Genomic DNA, 17,476 nt, shown 5'->3' with positions numbered 1-17,476 from the left:
GACTCTCTGATCTTCAGTGTTCTCCTTGACAGAAGGAAGATGATAATGGTATCCTTTCCCCTTTTATACAGTTTTGATCATATCAAGTAGATAAAATACTTAGCATAATACCTGGCACATAGAAATCCCCTACCAAATGTATTGCCAAGCACTTTCAACAGTACAGTGGGATAGCATTCAGCTTAAAAAGGAATGAGGAAGCTCTCTATCTGCTAATGTCAAAGAAGTCTAAAATACAAGTGTTTTGTTTAGGTTTTATTTTGACTTCTCTCTGATCATATTGAGGGAGACTCAATCTTACCCATGTCCAATTACATTTTAGAAAGAATTCCCAGAGATAGTTAAACTAATCTGAAGTTTCTTAAGCATCTTTTGGGGATGCAACTCTAAAATACACAAATATAAAAGCCATAAGTGACTGGCCAACTAAGTTCAAGGACATAATAATCTCATTAAGAAAAGAGAACCAGAAGAAAACATTACCAAGCCATGTACATCAAATATAAAGTGATATATAGAGCTATCAATTTTTAAGCTATTTGCTTATTCTAAATGTTGAGCAGCAGCTCTATTGTTATTATAACTTAAAATTACAGAATAAAATCTAATACTGGGAAAATAGTTTGTCCAAGTGATGCTCATATTAATATTATCCCTTTTGTTTCTATCAGAGGACTAAATATATAAAAAGTTACTTCTTCCTTTTCTTTATTACTAATCTTAAGAACTTGGAAAATGTTTAATGTTACTGAATGTTCGTTTATGAACTTGACACTTTGTTCCTCTCTGCGAGCCCAAGAACCATCAATTTTTCATTTCAAATACCACTTTTATTGTGCAAACTTAGAACAGGGTACTCTGTTCCGTGTCTGGAAAGTAGAAGTCTTAGGTCATTATTGAGACTAGTTACTGCATTTTAAAATATACTTATTTATTTATTCCCCTGGGTCAGGTCTTAGCTGTGACACATCGGATCTTCGCTGCAGAATGCTGGATCTTTCATTGCACTGAAACTTCTCTCTACTTGTGTTGGCATGGGCTCCATGTGGGCTCAGTAGTCGCAATGCACAGGCCTAGTTGCCCTGCAGCGTGTGGGATCCCAGTTCCCCAACCAGAGATCAAACTCATGTCCCCTGCACTGGAACGCGAATTCTTAACCACTGGACCACCAGGGAAGACCTCCTCCACTGATTACATTTTGTTCTATTCAGATACTGAAAGAAAATAACTTAAAATTGTTTTGTCAAGACAAAATATATATATAGCAGATGTATTTCTGGTCTTCTAATGATTGCACTGTGTTTGTACAACTAACCATAATTGGGTGCTACAATTTTTCACCTAGAAGCATTTGTCAATTTTAATTTGCCTATATTCTAGCAATCCATATTTCCCCCTCGATTTAAGAAATCTGCTCTCATTCCCTTTTTAAGTGAAGTAAGCCAGAAAGAAAAACACTAATACAGTATACTAACGCATATATATGGAATTTAGAAAGATGCTAACAATAACCCTGTGTACGAGACAGCAAAAGAGACACTGATGTATACAACAGTCTTATGGACTCTGTTGCAGAGGGAGAGGGTGGGGAGATTTGGGAGAATGGCATTGAAACACGTATAATATCATGTATGAAACGAGTCACCAGCCCAGGTTCGATGCACGATACTGGATGCTTGGGGCTAGTGCACTGGGACGACCCAGAGGGAGGGTATGGGGAGGGAGGAGGGAGGAGTGTTCAGGATGGGGAACACATGGATACCTGTGGCAGATTCATTTTGATATTTGGCAAAACTAATACAATTATGTAAAGTTTAAAAATAAAATAAAATTTAAAAAAATATTAGTTTATTTTTCCCTCTGGAGGCAGATAGTTCAAGGCTCTGCTTTACAAAGAAGAGAGGGACAAGAGTTGTCAGACTCACTGCTTCTCAAGATGCTGAATGACTTCGTAGCTATCACATCTTAAATTCTTGCTGAGCTCAGTCATGGTAGTTTATTTATTTGTGTGTTCGGCTACTTTTGTATGTTCAGTTGCTTCAGTTGTGTCCGAATCTGTGCAACCATATGGACTGTAGCCTGCCAGGCTCTTCCGTCCATGGGATTCTCCAAGACGAGAATACTGGAGTGGGTTGCCATGCCGTCTTCCAGGGGATCTTCCTAACCCAGGGATCAAACCCATGGCAACTCCTGGCATTTTCTGCATTGCAGACGGATTCTTTATTGCTGAGTCATCCAGGAAGCCCAACCTTTGATTATGAGTTTGTATTTTGTTAAACTTAGTGTGTGGGAATTCTAAGTGTCAAAATTTGGGTTGCTTTCCTTCAGAAAGAGTTTTTAAAGTTATAATGTTTTAATGGAGATATAACTCACGTATTACATCAATTTAAAGTGCATGATTTAATGGTTTTTAGTTTATTCACAGAGTTATGCTTTCATCACCCCATCATATTTTGGAACATTGGACTGATGCTGAAGCTGAAGCTTCAATACTTTGGCCACCTGATGTGAAGAACTGACTCACTGGAAAAGACCCTGATTGGGAAAGATTGAAGGCAGGAGAACGGGACGACAGAAGGTGAGATGGTTTGATGGCATCACCAACTCGATGGACATGAGTTTGAGCAAGCGCCAGGAGTTGGTAATGGGACAGGGAAGCCTGGTGTGCTGCAGTCCATAGGATCACAAAGAGTCGGACACGACTGAGTGACTGAACTGATCCTGATATCACTCCCAGCAAAAAATTCCAAGCCCATTAGCAGTCACTATCTATTGTACCCAATCCCCAGCCTCCTTAGGGAATAACTTATCTGCATAAACACACGTGGGCATATGTGGGAGTGACATTTGAGAGAGGCCACCAGGCCTAATTGGGTAATATGTTCTGCTATACAGCTGTGTTCTGCTATACAGCTGTTTGTCACTAAAAGAGCTGTAAGTCTTTCAATGCTCTCTACTTAATACCTTACAGATCAAAATTTTCTCCACAAGGAAACGAAGACATTTACTTAGTGGACCCTACACATCCTTCAGAAAGAAAATAATCTGTGATACTAATTAAAGTCAGTATCAGGGACTATTTTCTAGTTACTCCAAAAATATAGCAAGATGTCCTTTATGAGTGATAGTTCAGGACCAAATTCCATGTACCTTAACCGAGACCAAGCATCTTCTTTTCTATCCAGTACCTCTTCTCGTAAACTCTCAAGATCAACATCTACAGTGACTTATTTGGCCTTCAACTTATTGAGAACTGATTTTCCCAATAACTTTGTCACCATCAGGCCTGACTGTGGAAATCCAAAAAGAGGTGAAGAAGAGGAGAAAATTCATTAGACATGATTAATCATTAGTGGCTAAAGCGGAATGGACTAAACTGTCCCGACTGGGTAGATTCCTTCTGTCATCTCATTTAATAATTAATCACAAGTAAATACTAAGATATAACCACACTGAAATTAAACGTGGGCTTGAACTTCTCTAATTCTATCCTTTCATTGACTCTTGACCCACCCAATGTTAACAGACACTTGGCAGATTCCCCCAAGGTCCCTACTATTGCCTGTTGTGTATCCCCTCCCCCAGATTCACTGTGCTTCCCTCCTCCCTCTCTCCCATTCAGTGTGGTTTTGCTTCCTGCAGCCCTTACATGTATCCCTGATATAGTCAGGCTAATGCTGCCTCCTGCAGGACTTTATATGAAGCTGCACCCTTTCTTAGCTTCATGCCCTTCCTTCTGTGGCTTTTATTCTCCAAGAGGTTTTTTCCCTGAAAAACCTTCCCTCACAAATCACTTGCACGTGAAACCTCATCCTTGGGTCTGCTACGGGGAATACCAGCTGAATCTCGTTTACTCTCCAAATATTTAGGAAAACAAACAAACATAAAAAAAGAAGCTAGCCTTTTGCATGGAAACAATACCATAGACAAGCCAAAACAAATTGGAAAAACACATTTGGGACATGTGACAAAACACTCATTTCCCTGATATATAAGAGCTCTTGAAAGTGAAAGTTACTCAGTCCTGTACGACTCTTTGTGACCCCATGGACTGTGTAGTCCATGGAATTCTCCAGGCCAGAACACTGGAGTGACTGAGTAGCCTTTCCCTTCTCCAGGGGATCTTCCCAACCCAGGGATTGAACCCAGGATTCCCACATTGCAGGTGGATTCTTTACCAGCTGAGCCACAAGGGAAGCCCAGGAGTACTGGCGTGGGTAGCCTATTCCTTCTCCAGGGAATCTTTCTGACCCAGGAATTGAACCTGAATTGCAGGCGATAAGAGCTCTTAAGCAAATCAATTCAAAACATCTCAAACCTAACATGGGAAAAGGAGATGGACCAGAAATTAAAGCAAAGAAAAGATGCATAGCCCAATTTCTCAAAATAAAATACATTATTATTAAATGAGATACCATTTTTACATTACTCAGATTGGCAGAGGCTCTGCAAGGCATCATAATACAGTGTAGTTTGGGTATGGGGAATAAGCACTAATTTTTGGAGGAACTGTTAACTGGTACAATGTCTTTAGGAGTCAGCTTTATATAGATAAGAATTGTCTTTTCAACTCTGACTGCCCTTTCTCATTTTTCTCTTTGAATTCTGTAACAGCATTGGCTGCATTCTGAATGTTTGTGCCCATTAATCTTCATATGCTGACCTCCTAATGCCTTTTTGATGATATTAGGATGTGGGCCTTTTGGAGGTGTTTAGATCATGAAGGATGGGTGCCTTTATAAAGAAGGCTCAAAGAGTTTGCAAGACTCCTTCCTCCAAGTGAGGACTGCAACCCATAAGAGGGCCCTCATCTGATCATGCTGGAACCTTGATCGGGGGCCTCCCAACCTGCAGAACTGTGAGAAATAAACTTGTGTTGTTCATGAGCTACCCAGTCTGTGGTACTTTGTTACAGCAGATCAGATGGATTAAGTAAGCATTTCTCAGTCTGAAAATACTTGTTTACTGTTTTTCTTATTGTTTGTTTCTTCCTATTAGAATGCAAACTCCAGAAAAATAGATCCTGGTCTATGTGGTATCCTCCATGTCTGTGCTTGGATGTGATGAATGCCCCACTTTAAATAGTTGAACCGTTAAGTAGTTGGCACTTGTTGTGTGGTTTGAAATGCCCCAGTGATTCTAGAACACTTCCTCTATAGCCCCCTGCAATGTCTGAAATTCTCATTTAGGCAGTCAATGAACACACAGAGAGAGCCTATTAAACTATTCCTTCACGAAAATATAAACAGAAGTAAATTAGCTAAGGAACTGGAGCAAGAAAAGAGTAAACTTTAACTGAGGCTGTGGACAAGTTGAGATCAGAATCATGCAGTAGATTTTAATTGATTGCAAACAAGTAGATGACAGATCTTGGAGGGAGGGTGGGGAGCCTCACTTGGGTTGTGGAGATTATCCAACCCAAGTAGGACAAAAGATGTCTTAAGATAGTACAGAAGAGAAACCAGATTCCAAACCAAAGCAGATGGAAGACTACAGTGTCCATCAGGATGCTCTGAACAGGGAAGTGAAGGCGAGGGCACAGAGGAAAACTGAATGCATTGGGACAATTCAAGCAGAGAAGCAGCAGATTAGAGCAAGAGCCTAGAGAGAACAGCAAGGCTGAGAGTAGAATCCATTTTCTGGGTGAAGGGGAAGCATTTGAAGTGCCAGTGATTTTAGACTGAAATAAAGGAGACTCCCCAGTTTTACCACTAGTAGGAATATGGAAGGGGCAGGGTTGAGGTATGGAGCAGTCTCTGTCCTTCCTTGTAGGACCCTCTGTCATGGTCCAGATGCTGCCAGGGCTACACTTGACTGCAGACCAATGCTACAGGAGACAGAGGGCTCCGGACACAGCCTAGGTTCAGCCAAACCGCTGGTTTGGCATTTTGGTTCCAGTCACAGCTCTCCAGGCACTTTCTGAGTTGTCTTCCTCAGATTAAAAAAAATTTATTCTAAGGGAGCGTTCCTTGGTGGTCCAGTGATTGGGATTTGGTGCTTTCACTGCCATGGCCCCAGGTTCAATCCCTGGTCAGGGAACTGAGATCCCACAAGCTGAGTGGTGTGGCCAACATTTTAAAAATGATAAAAATTTTATTCTATGTCTTTGAAGATAGCCAGAAATTCTCAGACAGCACCCCAACCAGTCTTTTGATGAAATGAATCTCTTGAGTTGAAGAACCCACAGGGCCTCATGCAACTGGTTTCTTTTCTTCACCTGACCTTCTGTACTACGGCTCTCCAGGACTTTCCCAATGGACTAAGAATGGTTCTGAAATCTGAATCCAAGGGATTCAACTGAAATTTGCTCAGCCTGAGGAAAAAGAAATCGAGTGACATCTGTTGAGTGACAACCAACTTCATAAGGTTGTTATTAGTATTAAAGGTATTAATATGTGTAGAGTGTCTGAAAGAGAAGGAAGGAAGAAAGAGGGAGGGAATAAAAAAGAAGAAAAGTTAAAATATTAATGACGCTTCAACTCCTCTCAGGTTTGGGGCTAAGACCAGACTTGAGCTAGTATACTTTTCCCTTTCCCTTGTGGTGCTTTATACCCCCAAGGTATGTAGGCTCGGTAGTGATGACCCAAACTTGCCCATTCTCCATGGCATTTTTTTCTGAGAAAGTTATAGAACAAGGCTTCTGGGATTTGGTGCTTTCACTGCCATGGTCCCAGGTTCAATCCCTGGTCAGGGAACTGAGATCCCACAAAGTGAGTGGTGTGGCCAAAATTTTTTAAATGATAAAAATTTTATTCTATGTCTTTGAAAATAGAACAAGGCTTCAATATATAACTTTAATTAGTCACTATTGGCAGAGTTAGAAGGTTACAACATTAACCAGGAGATGAAAGACCTCCACAAAGATTAATAATTCAACTCACTTCTACTTTAGGTAAAGTTTTGGTCTTTTAGTTTAAAGGACTTCGCGTTCTAACTTCCTGGGTCCCAGGATGTGGAAAGTTAGTAAATATGAATATAGCATTTCCATTTTCTGGATCAAGACTGAGTAAACTAACTTAAAACATAAGACATAATTGCCACACTAACACTCCTGATCATTTGGAGTAAATGCATACACACACACACACACAAACACACAGACAGACACAAATAGCTGAGTGAAAAAAATTAATAAAAGGACTAACAATTCTGTAAAAATTATCTAAACCAAAAACAGGCAGATAATAGTTTAGGGGCAAGAGAACTGCACTAGGGTCTAACTAAATGCATACCTTTGAAGATATTTAGACAGTTTTAATTCCTTTTTCAAGTGAGGTTAATTCTAATAGCCATATGATGGCTAAATATACAAACAGAAAGATGTCCATCATCTACATACTTAGATAATTAAAGTATTCAAGCACCCATTCAGGAAAATGTCCTGTGTTTGTCTCATATTTTCATCTCTATAGTAGTAGCTCATATAATAGAGAGCACTGGGCAGAGCTTGAACATTAGAATTAGCTAGAACTGGGTTTTCTAGTTTTAGGATGGGTGGGCCAGTTATTTAATCTTTTTCTAATGCTTATTTCTTCATTTGGGAAATGAGGATAATTCCTATACCAGGGCATTACTAAAATATTTAAATACCGTAATTAACTGTTTACTGGGAGTCCTTAGATAATTTCATGACTGATTGTTGATTGTCTGAGTTTTAGAGATTTGGTTGAAATCACTTCCCTGTGAAAACACTCTTTAATTTTGATGAAACTCTTGCTATTCTCATGTTAACACTTAAAATTTAATATTTCACACTTGATTGATGGCAGTTTAGGCCATCAATAAATACTACTTATATCTTGGGTTTTTTTAAACTATTATAAGTTAAGCATTAAAATCAAGTAAGCCATAAAAATGAATAGAAACAGTTTTGTCCAAACTATAAACATTCATTAAGGAGCTAAAGTATTAAATAGATGCAACCTTGGGAGACCTACTGCCTTATGATTAAGTTGACAAGTAAGCACATGCCTTTGAAATTTCTTTTTAAGTCTTTGAAGTTATCTTATTATCCATCTATTCTGGCTTTTTGTTGTTGTTGCAAGAACCATAGGTCTTATGAAGCTCTTATCCCCATCCCTCAAACTCAGTTGATCCATCCCCCAATCTCAAACTAGGTTCAAACTCTTCAAAAATTCTAATCCTGCTTTAGAATGGTAGGCGGAACAGCCTACCATCCTAATGAATATTTCTGGATATGTCTATGGCTGATTTCCCCGTCTTCTCAGAGTTCTGTCTTCCCAGTGCCTTTTCCCAGTTGGTGAACCTCAAGGACCCTCCTATCCTGTCATAAAGTGGCCAGATTCTCAGTCGCCTGTCACAATAGCTCTGTGTTCCTAATTCTCTGGTCTCAGGTGGGAATCATAGGGGGCTCCTGTTTATCTCTGTTCTTGGTGAGGAGACAGACAGAATTGATTGCTGTGCTCATCCGCAAGGGTAAATGTGCTCAGCTCTTTATGGAGTAGTGGAGAGGGGCAGAGATGACAAGGTCTATTCACGCACCTTTGTAATGCCACTAGAAGGCTGACATCGTAGTTGTTTTTTCAATAGCACCTGTTACATGTTTTGATACATATGTGATGTGCTAGGTGTACTATTTATTTTTATAACATCAATAATAATGGTTATTAATGATGACTCTTATTGTGTAGATGTAATAAACCTGCTAACAGCCAAAGTAGGTTTGATGTTGAGAAATACTCCTGTTAATTATTGCTGCTTTGGTTTTTGGTAACTACTTCCTTCTTTTCTGTGAAATAGAAGACTGTTTGGCCATACTAATATTTAAAAACCTAACATTGTAAAAAGATCTGGAATCTATACTAATTGTTTGTTCTGCTACTATTTGTTTTAAAATGTTACTTACTTATATGCCACTTGCTTGTCCCATAATCCAATTTAAAAGACTGAAGTCATATTTGACAGGTCAGAAAAACATTCCAGTCAGACTTAGTAGACTTGTCCACCAGTTGCAAAGAGGCAAACAAATGAAAAAGAGAGGAAGACATATTAATGCCACATACAGCACACACTAAGGCTTGAGTTAGTCTGATGTGCTGATAAAGCACACGGAGACCTCAGAATCCATGGAGACCTCATGTAGGCTCCGTCTCAGGGCACATAGTGCAGTGATAAACTGAGGCACAGTGCCACCATTAGATCTGGCTTCTCTGTACTATGACTGTGCTTGGTATTTCATTTCCACCAGGACAACTGCCTGTGGGTCACACATTTACATTAAAAACTTGGGGGGAGGGGGCAGTGATTTCCTAGGGAAGTTTTAATGTCAGCAGGTCTGAGAATCAGTAAATGGTCTTTGGGTTTCCATTTCTTTCATGTTCTTCTTTCCTTTCATATACAAGAGGGTGTAGACAAGGGATGATTTCATTAATAATGACAACAGGAACAGCTTCCATTTATTTGGTATGTACTATGTGTCTGGTGAATAGTGGAAAAGGAACTTTATCCTCTTAGGTTCTGTAACTGGGGCCTGAAAATTCAACTGGTAAAAAAACCAGATGAAGAGAAAAAAAGCATATAAACTTTATTGAATATTTTTACATGTACATGGAAGCGTCCATAGGAAAAAGGGAGACCCAAAGGAGAAGTTACGATCAAGAGTTTACAGATCTTTTCAATAGAGAATGATAAATTATGAAGGAGTGACACAACAAAGAGAAAGAGCTTTGATGAGCAGTAACTGTGACTAGGAAATATCTGAGGGAAACTACTGGAAGATAAGGGTCATTTTCATAGGTTTGTGCAGATCCATTTTGGCATCAACTACCTTCCTCTGGTGGTAAGATGTTCCTCGCATCCTGGTACAGAGTACACATTTTACATGGGAAATCTTCAGGAAGAAAGGGGGAAGTTAGAGAGACTGTCTGTATTTTCTGTTGCTGCATCACCTTCAGCTCAAAATAATCACAATAATTTGGGAAAGTGGCACATTTAGGGGTAGCATTGTCTGAACCCTTCACGGGCTTTGTGTTAAGTGGTCAGTGCACTTTACCTAATGAAAATTTCCCAACAGACCCAGAAAAGTGCTGCTATTAATACCCACATTTTTGTAGTTGGAAAAAAAATTAAAGACAAGAAAAACTAAAGTGTAGTGAAGTTAAGTAGTTTGGGCAAAGTCACATTGCTCCCAAGTTGAGAAGTCAGATTCCAGGCCTGCTGGTCCTCACATAGAAAACCAAGTTGCTTAGTCCAGTAGTTTATTCATTTACAGACATGAAGGAGCCCTGAGACAGCTCAGAATTCTGTTGTGGTTGCTGAAGAGGTTAAAGAGCATTAATAACGTACCCAAGACCACATAATTAGAAAACAGCTGACTGAGGATGCAGTATCCAGGTGTGTCAGACTGAAAGCTTTCGAGTATCAAAGTGGTTTGATCCATTCCACAGTAAAAAATACAGCTTACACTGTGACCCAGTGCACACATGTATAATATATATAGAAAAGGCTTGTAAATTCATACTCATGCTTACTGTGTGGGAGTGTATTACTTTCTGAGTTTCCTATTCTGTCCCATTGTATTCTATCTTATTGTATTCCACTCTATTATTGTCTATTTCACTTATTTTCTTTAAATGCTCATTCCAATCAATTAAATGAATTCCGAGGTCCACTGTTAGTTTGCGACCTACAATTTGGAAGGGAAATTTTAGGGATAAGCCTACTCAACATCACTTTCTTAGATAATCATGCTCACAGTTACCCTGCATTTGTGCCTAAAATGCACAGACTACTTAGGTGATTTCGTTTCTGCTCTGAAATGCTCTCTGTGAGGAGATTTTGACCAGCGACGATCTCAGTGCAGAGATTAGCTGTGCTCTTATGCAAGCACCGAGTGAGCTCTCCTATTCCCTTACTTCACTTGGAATACGCTCTAGGTTCATTCACCTCATTAGAACTGACTCAAATTCATTCTTGGTAAGGCTGAGTAATATTTCACTGTATATACATATCTTCTTTATCCATTCATCTGTCGACGGACACCTAGAGTGCTTCCATGCCCTAGCTATTGTAAACAGTACTGCTGTGAACATCGGGATACACGTGTCTTTTTCAATTATGGTTTTCTCAGGCTTATATGCCAAGTAGCGGGATTTCTGTGTCATCAGTTCAGTTCAGTCATGTCCGACTCTGCGACCCCATGAACTGCAGCACGCCAGGCTTCCCTGTCCATCACCAACTCCTGGAACTTGCTTAACTCATGTCCATCTATCAGTGATGCCATCCAACCATCTCATCCACTGCCTTCCCCTTCTCCTCCTGCCTTCAATCCAGCATCAGGGTCTTTTCCAATGAGTCAGTTCTTCACATCAGGTGGCCAAAGTATTGGAGCTTCAGCTTCAACATCAGTCCTTCCAATGAACACCCAGGACTGATTTCATTTAGGACTGACTGGTTTGATCTTCTTGCAGTCCAAGAGACTCTCAAGAGTCTTTTCCAACACCACAATTCAAAAATATCAATTCTTTAGCACTCAACTTTCTTATGGCCCAACTCTCACATCCATACATGACTACTGGGAAAAGCATAGGTTTGACTAGACAGACTTTTGTTTGCAAAATAATATCTTTGCTTTTTAATATGCTGTCTAGGTTTCTCATAGTTTTTCTTCCAAGGGGCAAGTGTCTTTTAATTTCATGGCTGCAATCACCATCTTCAGTGATTTTGGAGCCAAGAAAATAAAATCTGTCACTATTTCCATTGTTTCCCCATCGATTTGCCATGAAGTGATAGTACTGGATGCTATGATCTTAGTTTTCTGAAAGTTGAGCTTTAAGCCAGCTTTTTCACTCTCCTCTTTCACTTTCATCAAGTTAGTTCCTCTCTCTGCTTTCTGCCATAAGGGTGGTGTCATCTGCATATCTGAGGTTATTGATATTTCTCCCAGCAATCTTGATTCCAGCTTGTGCTTCATCCAGCCTGGCATTTTGCATGATGTACTCTGCATAAAAGTTAAATAAGCAAGATGACAATATACAGTCTTGACCTACTCCTTTCCCAAGTAGATTTTTAAGGAATCTCCATACTGTTTTCCATAGTGGCTATAGATAAACTGAATATTATCCAATAGATAACTTGCCTTTGGGAGAATGTACTGTGTTGTGCTTGGTTGCTCAGTCGTGTCTGACTCTAGGTGACTCCCCTGGCCTATAGCCCACCAGGCTCCTCTGTCCACAGGGATTCTCCAGGTTTGGAGATTACTGGAGTGGATTGCCATGCCTTCCTCCAGGGGATCTTCCCAACCCAAGGATCGAACCCAGGTCTCCTGCATTGCAGGCTAATTCTTTACTGACTGAGCCACCAGGGAAGCCAGGGAGAATGGTAGGACAATAAAACTGATGCAGTGAAACTTAGGCAAAGGAAAAAAATAATTTGATAAAATGATTAACAGATAGATAGATTCATTTATTCATCCACTCAATTAAGTACTTAGGGACCTCCTACTACATGACAGGCACACTACTGGAAACTGGAACATAACAGTGAATTTACAGTCTGTCAGGGAGGGAGATATTTCAAATTTGAACAGGAATTGTGGCTGGTGTACTAAGAAATAAGTACATTTTTTCTGACCACTTTGGTACGCTTAAAATAGCCTTGTCAGATCTGTTGATATTTGGAAAGGCTGCATAGTGGGAACAGTCTTATAGAGTTATATCCCTAGGCTTGTAATAGAGATTTTTAAAATCTAAGAAAGATTAACATGAGAGGTACATAGCAGGATCTCACTGGAATAAGACATATAGAATTTCCATATAGAATTAATTCTGTCTGTGAGAACCTGTAACTCCCCAAACTTCTCCTTCAAAGGAACAGGAACTTTCAGGTATACTGAAAAATTTGAGTTTTATTTTTGTTTGCATCTTGGCTGAAAAGCTGGCCTAGACTGGATGGTCACACGTGCCTGCTGAGAAATCATCTAGTTGCTTGAGACTTCAGCCAATGGTTTTGCTTTCACAAAAGCAAAGCACGGTTATGCATTCTTATGGTAGACTGAAGAGCGTGGCTTTTTAGGGTGATAATGTTAAATCACTTCAAATTCTGACATTTTTGAACCAGTCCTCTATTCTAAGAAAAAAATTCAGTCTGCATCCTGGGTCTTCCATGTAGAAGCCTGATATCTCTGTAGGCTTCAGATATCTTAAACAGATATGATGAAAACATCTGTTTGTTGTATTGTCTTCTGAAGCTGAGCTCATCTTTAACAGTATTTATCTTCACCCTGAGTAAATGTGCTCACATACATTTAATGCCATTGGGTCCCTCTTGTCTCTAGAGAAAGGAAATTTATGAATAGACAGGTGTTTTCTGTTTATGTTAGACTATAGCGACCATTTGGACCTCTGCTATAATCCCATATGTAGAAGATTTAGTAACTGGGACTTTGATGATTCAGAGAAATAAAACCCAAAAGTCATCTGACTCGTCAAGGGAGGAGAAACAATGCTTATGGCTAATAGGAGGCCAAGTGCAAACTCATGGCCCATGTTATATCTATTTTACTGTTGTGAATTTCATTGTGCAAAGCACTGGTAAGATTGGAGGTTTTCATTATTCTTCCTGAATTTGAACTTGACTGGTATTGTCCAGAAGGGGAAACTATTCCTTGCTACCCCTCTTGAGTTTTTGTGCATGGACAGGTAATAAAATTGACACAAGATAGATTAACAGGAGAAAAATTAATTTCATGTACACCAGAGATCATAAAATGATGCTTATTGATCAAAAGTGGGCAGCTTTTATATCTTTTATGTAAAGAATAAATTTGTGAGCATTGGATAGGACAAAGAAGTTTAGGTTTGGAGCCGTAATAAATAAGAAAATTAAAGAAAGTTTGCTGCTGCTGCTGCTAAGTCGCTTCAGTCATGTCCGACTCTGTGCAACCCCATAGACGGCAGCCCACCAGGCTCCCCCATCCCTGGGATTCTCCAGGCAAGAACACTGGAGTGGGTTGCCATTTCCTTCTCCAATGCATAAAAAGTGAAAAGTGAAAGTGAGGTTGCTCAGTCATGTCCGACTCTTAGCGACCCCATGGACTGCCACCCACCAGGCTCCTCCGCCCATGGGATTCTCCAGGCAAGAGTATTGCAGTGGGGTGCCATTGCCTTCTCCGAAAGAAAGTTTAGACATGTGTAATAAATTATTAGAGAAGGAACAGGGTTTGTGTATATGAGCTTCTCAACCCTGAAATGAATTATCTCTGGTGATAAAGATATCTCTACTAGCAGCCTTCAGAGGGGAGATTTATCTCCTGTATTCAAGGAGACAAAGAAGGATCAAAGGGTTCACATATGCGCTGCTTTTCAAGTAACATTAATTAGAAATAATCAATATGCAGCTTTGGCATCTTTGGGGGCAGGCTGTGTGCCCTGAACTCCAACCTGCTAAGCCCCCTTTGTCCATCAGTAGCAGGCAGCTGAGGCACTGGAACCACAGAAGAACCAGCCCTGGTCCCAGCTTTACGTGATGGAATGTTGGTGGGATGACTGCAAGTCAGGCGTCATGGCGCTCAGCCTGCAGTCTGACAGGAGCACCCCTGGGGAAGCTACTGTACTTCTAATTAGCCTCTAGGATTTAGAGACTCTTCATGGCTTTATTCCACTGTTCAATTACTCCATTTCAGTCATATCTGAGTGTATCAGGAAGTCATGCTTGGCTATAGAAGACATACTTGTTTTCTGAGTAATGTTTGAATTCTGGCTATGGATGCTACAGTTCTTTTTTAGTCTATTTGAACATCTTCATTTTAAAGTGTCACCACAAGCCATGATTTTGAGTTTACTGGAATTTCAGATACACTAAAGTCATTTATTTCATTAACTGGTTAACTCACTCTGCATCTACAAACAGGGGGCTGACAAAGATTCTCCACTGGACCCTACGTGTCAGGCTCGATAAGGTCTCTTTTCGTCATTGCCTCAAACGCTGGGCTTCTTCTGTAGCCTTCCTTGTAGAGTCCAATTCTAGCAGGAACCTTCTGAAGGTAGTTTACCACGAATGCCCCATCCTCCTTCTCTGTCCCCTGGACCTGTAGCAGCTTCCTCATCTGCCACCATCCCCCACATGACCTCTGACCACCTGGCTTGCATTCAGCAAGAATCCTGTCAGGTGTCTTTAGCCAGACTCTCCCCTCACCCCTGATGTTTCCTTTAGTAATTTTGTAGCCACTGACCACCCTCAGCCCTCTGTTCCTTGGTTATAAATTCTCAGAGTCCTTGCTGTATTCAAAAATGGAGCCCAGTTGTATGCTGAGGTCTCTTTTCCCCTATTGCAGTAGTTTGTCTTCACAAAATTTGTTTTTACTGCTTTAATTACTGTCTTGTTCTGGTTTTTATTTAATAGTTCTGTGGCTTCTGGATGATACATTTTGGTTCTTGTTTAAACATCTTCACTTTAAAGTGTCACCATAAGCCATGATTTTCAGCTTATTGAAATTCAAAGTATGTCATTCATTCCTTTAATAACTAATCCCTGTGTGTATCTATTGTGTATCAACTAGTGGCTTAGAAAGTTGACAATAACCTAATCCTACAGTTAAAGGTATATTATGTACTTCTTTTACAAGGCCTCTGGATTTTGCAAAGGTATTCTGGACACAGAAAGTCCTTATAAGCACATTCATATTCTTTCCAAAGGGATTTTTGTTTAAGAATAAGATGAAACTGCTTTCTTATTTTCAATTAAACATTGTCCTAGGTATTGACCTACCAAGCATTTTCCAAAGCTGAAATATTTATATCTTTTACAAAGTAACAATATAACTTTGCTTACAGTTTTAATATTTAGAATTTTCATGTTTAACGATACTGTGGTTTTCTAGCTTCTTAGCTATATTACTCCCTGATTTTATCATGGCACAATAGGACAAACTTTTATTGCATAAAGTGAGCATGTATAGATTACATCTCTGTGTTCCACTACAGCCATTAAATAGAGTTTCAGAACTCCTCTTGAGGAACTTTGTTATTTACTTGGCTCTTTTTTTTCTCCTCTCCCTTCCCATTTTAAGGAGCAGAATTCAGAAAATTAATATTTTCCTTTAGCTAACAGATATCAAGTATAGCTTTACATTTTGAAAATGTGAAATCTAATTATTTTTACCAATTTTGTAAGGAGAGATTACCTTTGCAGTGAATGCTGTACTTCCTTGAAATGGGTGCCTTGAGTCCATTCTTCATCTATATTACACTACAGAAATTTGTCACTATTTAACAAAACACATCAAAATTACTGCAAATGAGAATTTGTTCTATCATTGAATTCTTAAACTCATTTCAAATGCTAATAGAAAAATTCATAGCATTCTTATGTTAATTTACCATCATTGCTAACCCTCTTGGTTAGGAGGCACTTGAGTTTCCAGGATTCACACACACATATTCAAACATACACACACATGTACAGGCACACACAGAAAAGCCCCTTTCCCCCCATCATACAATAACATCTCAAAAGATTTAAGTCTTTAACTGACTGGGCAAAGATCTGCCTTTTCTCACCCAGTAGGTTAAACACTGCAGAGCTAATAGATTGAAACAGTTTCTAACCTACTGACTTCTTAGAGGAAAACTTTTAAAGGTGCTTCAAAAATAAGTTGTCTTTTAAAATTGTACTGTATAAGTTTATAGGGAAAATGAGGTATGACTTTTGGTGAAAAAAATTAGAAGTTCCGTAATGTGCTGTTTTTAAGACCAACACTCTGGGTTTGGAAGTTGTTTGGCACTTAACTGTGCTTGCTAGGAGCTTCCCAGGTGGCGCTAGAGGTGAAGAACCTGCCTGCCAATGCAGGAGACATAAGAGATGTTTGATCACTGGGTTGGGAAGATCCCCTGGAGAACGAAATGGTAACCCACTCCAGTATTCTTGTCTGGAGAATCCCATGGACAGAGGAGCCTGGTGGACTACAGTCCATAGCATTACAAAGAGTTGGACATGACTGAAGCAACTTATCTTACAGGGGATACACAGATTAAAAATTAGCAATTTCTTTAGCCTTGAGGGTCTCCAGTCTGTGTAAATTTAATCTGTGGGAGATACTGACAAACCCGAGACAAAGTAGGAGAAGGAATGAATAATAAAGAATACTGGTGATGATAATGATAAAGGGAAAAGGGAAAGGAGTCGATGGAACGCAGCCACAAATGTCATTAACTTCTCTTATTGAATCAAGTTTATTACTTATTTCCGGCCACATTACTTATAAAACATCATGACTTATTCTTATTAACAAGAATTGCTTATGACAATGAAGATCCCAGCTAGTCCAAATATGCTCTTTGCTACTCATAAAGCTCTGGACTTAGGCTAGTTCCTTTAACCGGGTCTCAGAAGTGAATGTTGAGAACCTCGAAGTTTCTGCTGTAAATGTAATCCATTTAATTCTCTGACTATAGTCAGAAACCTCTGATCTGTGATTTCTCAATCTTGCCTTTGTATTTTAGACCTAAAAATGCTCCTG

At 39.6% G+C, this 17,476-nt stretch overlaps 1 protein-coding gene across 3 annotated transcripts in view; it reads right to left on the bottom strand.

Annotated features, from left to right (window-relative positions):
• LOC138987604 (uncharacterized) overlaps positions 1-17,476 on the bottom strand; it is a 59,835-nt gene that overhangs the window by 20,996 nt on the left and 21,363 nt on the right. The window lies entirely within an intron of this gene.

This window comes from Bos mutus, chromosome 4 (assembly GCF_027580195.1).
Source record: "Bos mutus isolate GX-2022 chromosome 4, NWIPB_WYAK_1.1, whole genome shotgun sequence".
Taxonomy (NCBI): domain Eukaryota; kingdom Metazoa; phylum Chordata; class Mammalia; order Artiodactyla; family Bovidae; genus Bos; species Bos mutus.
The sequence above is the reverse complement of the archived record's forward strand: the minus strand, read 5'-3'. Positions and strand labels throughout refer to the sequence as shown.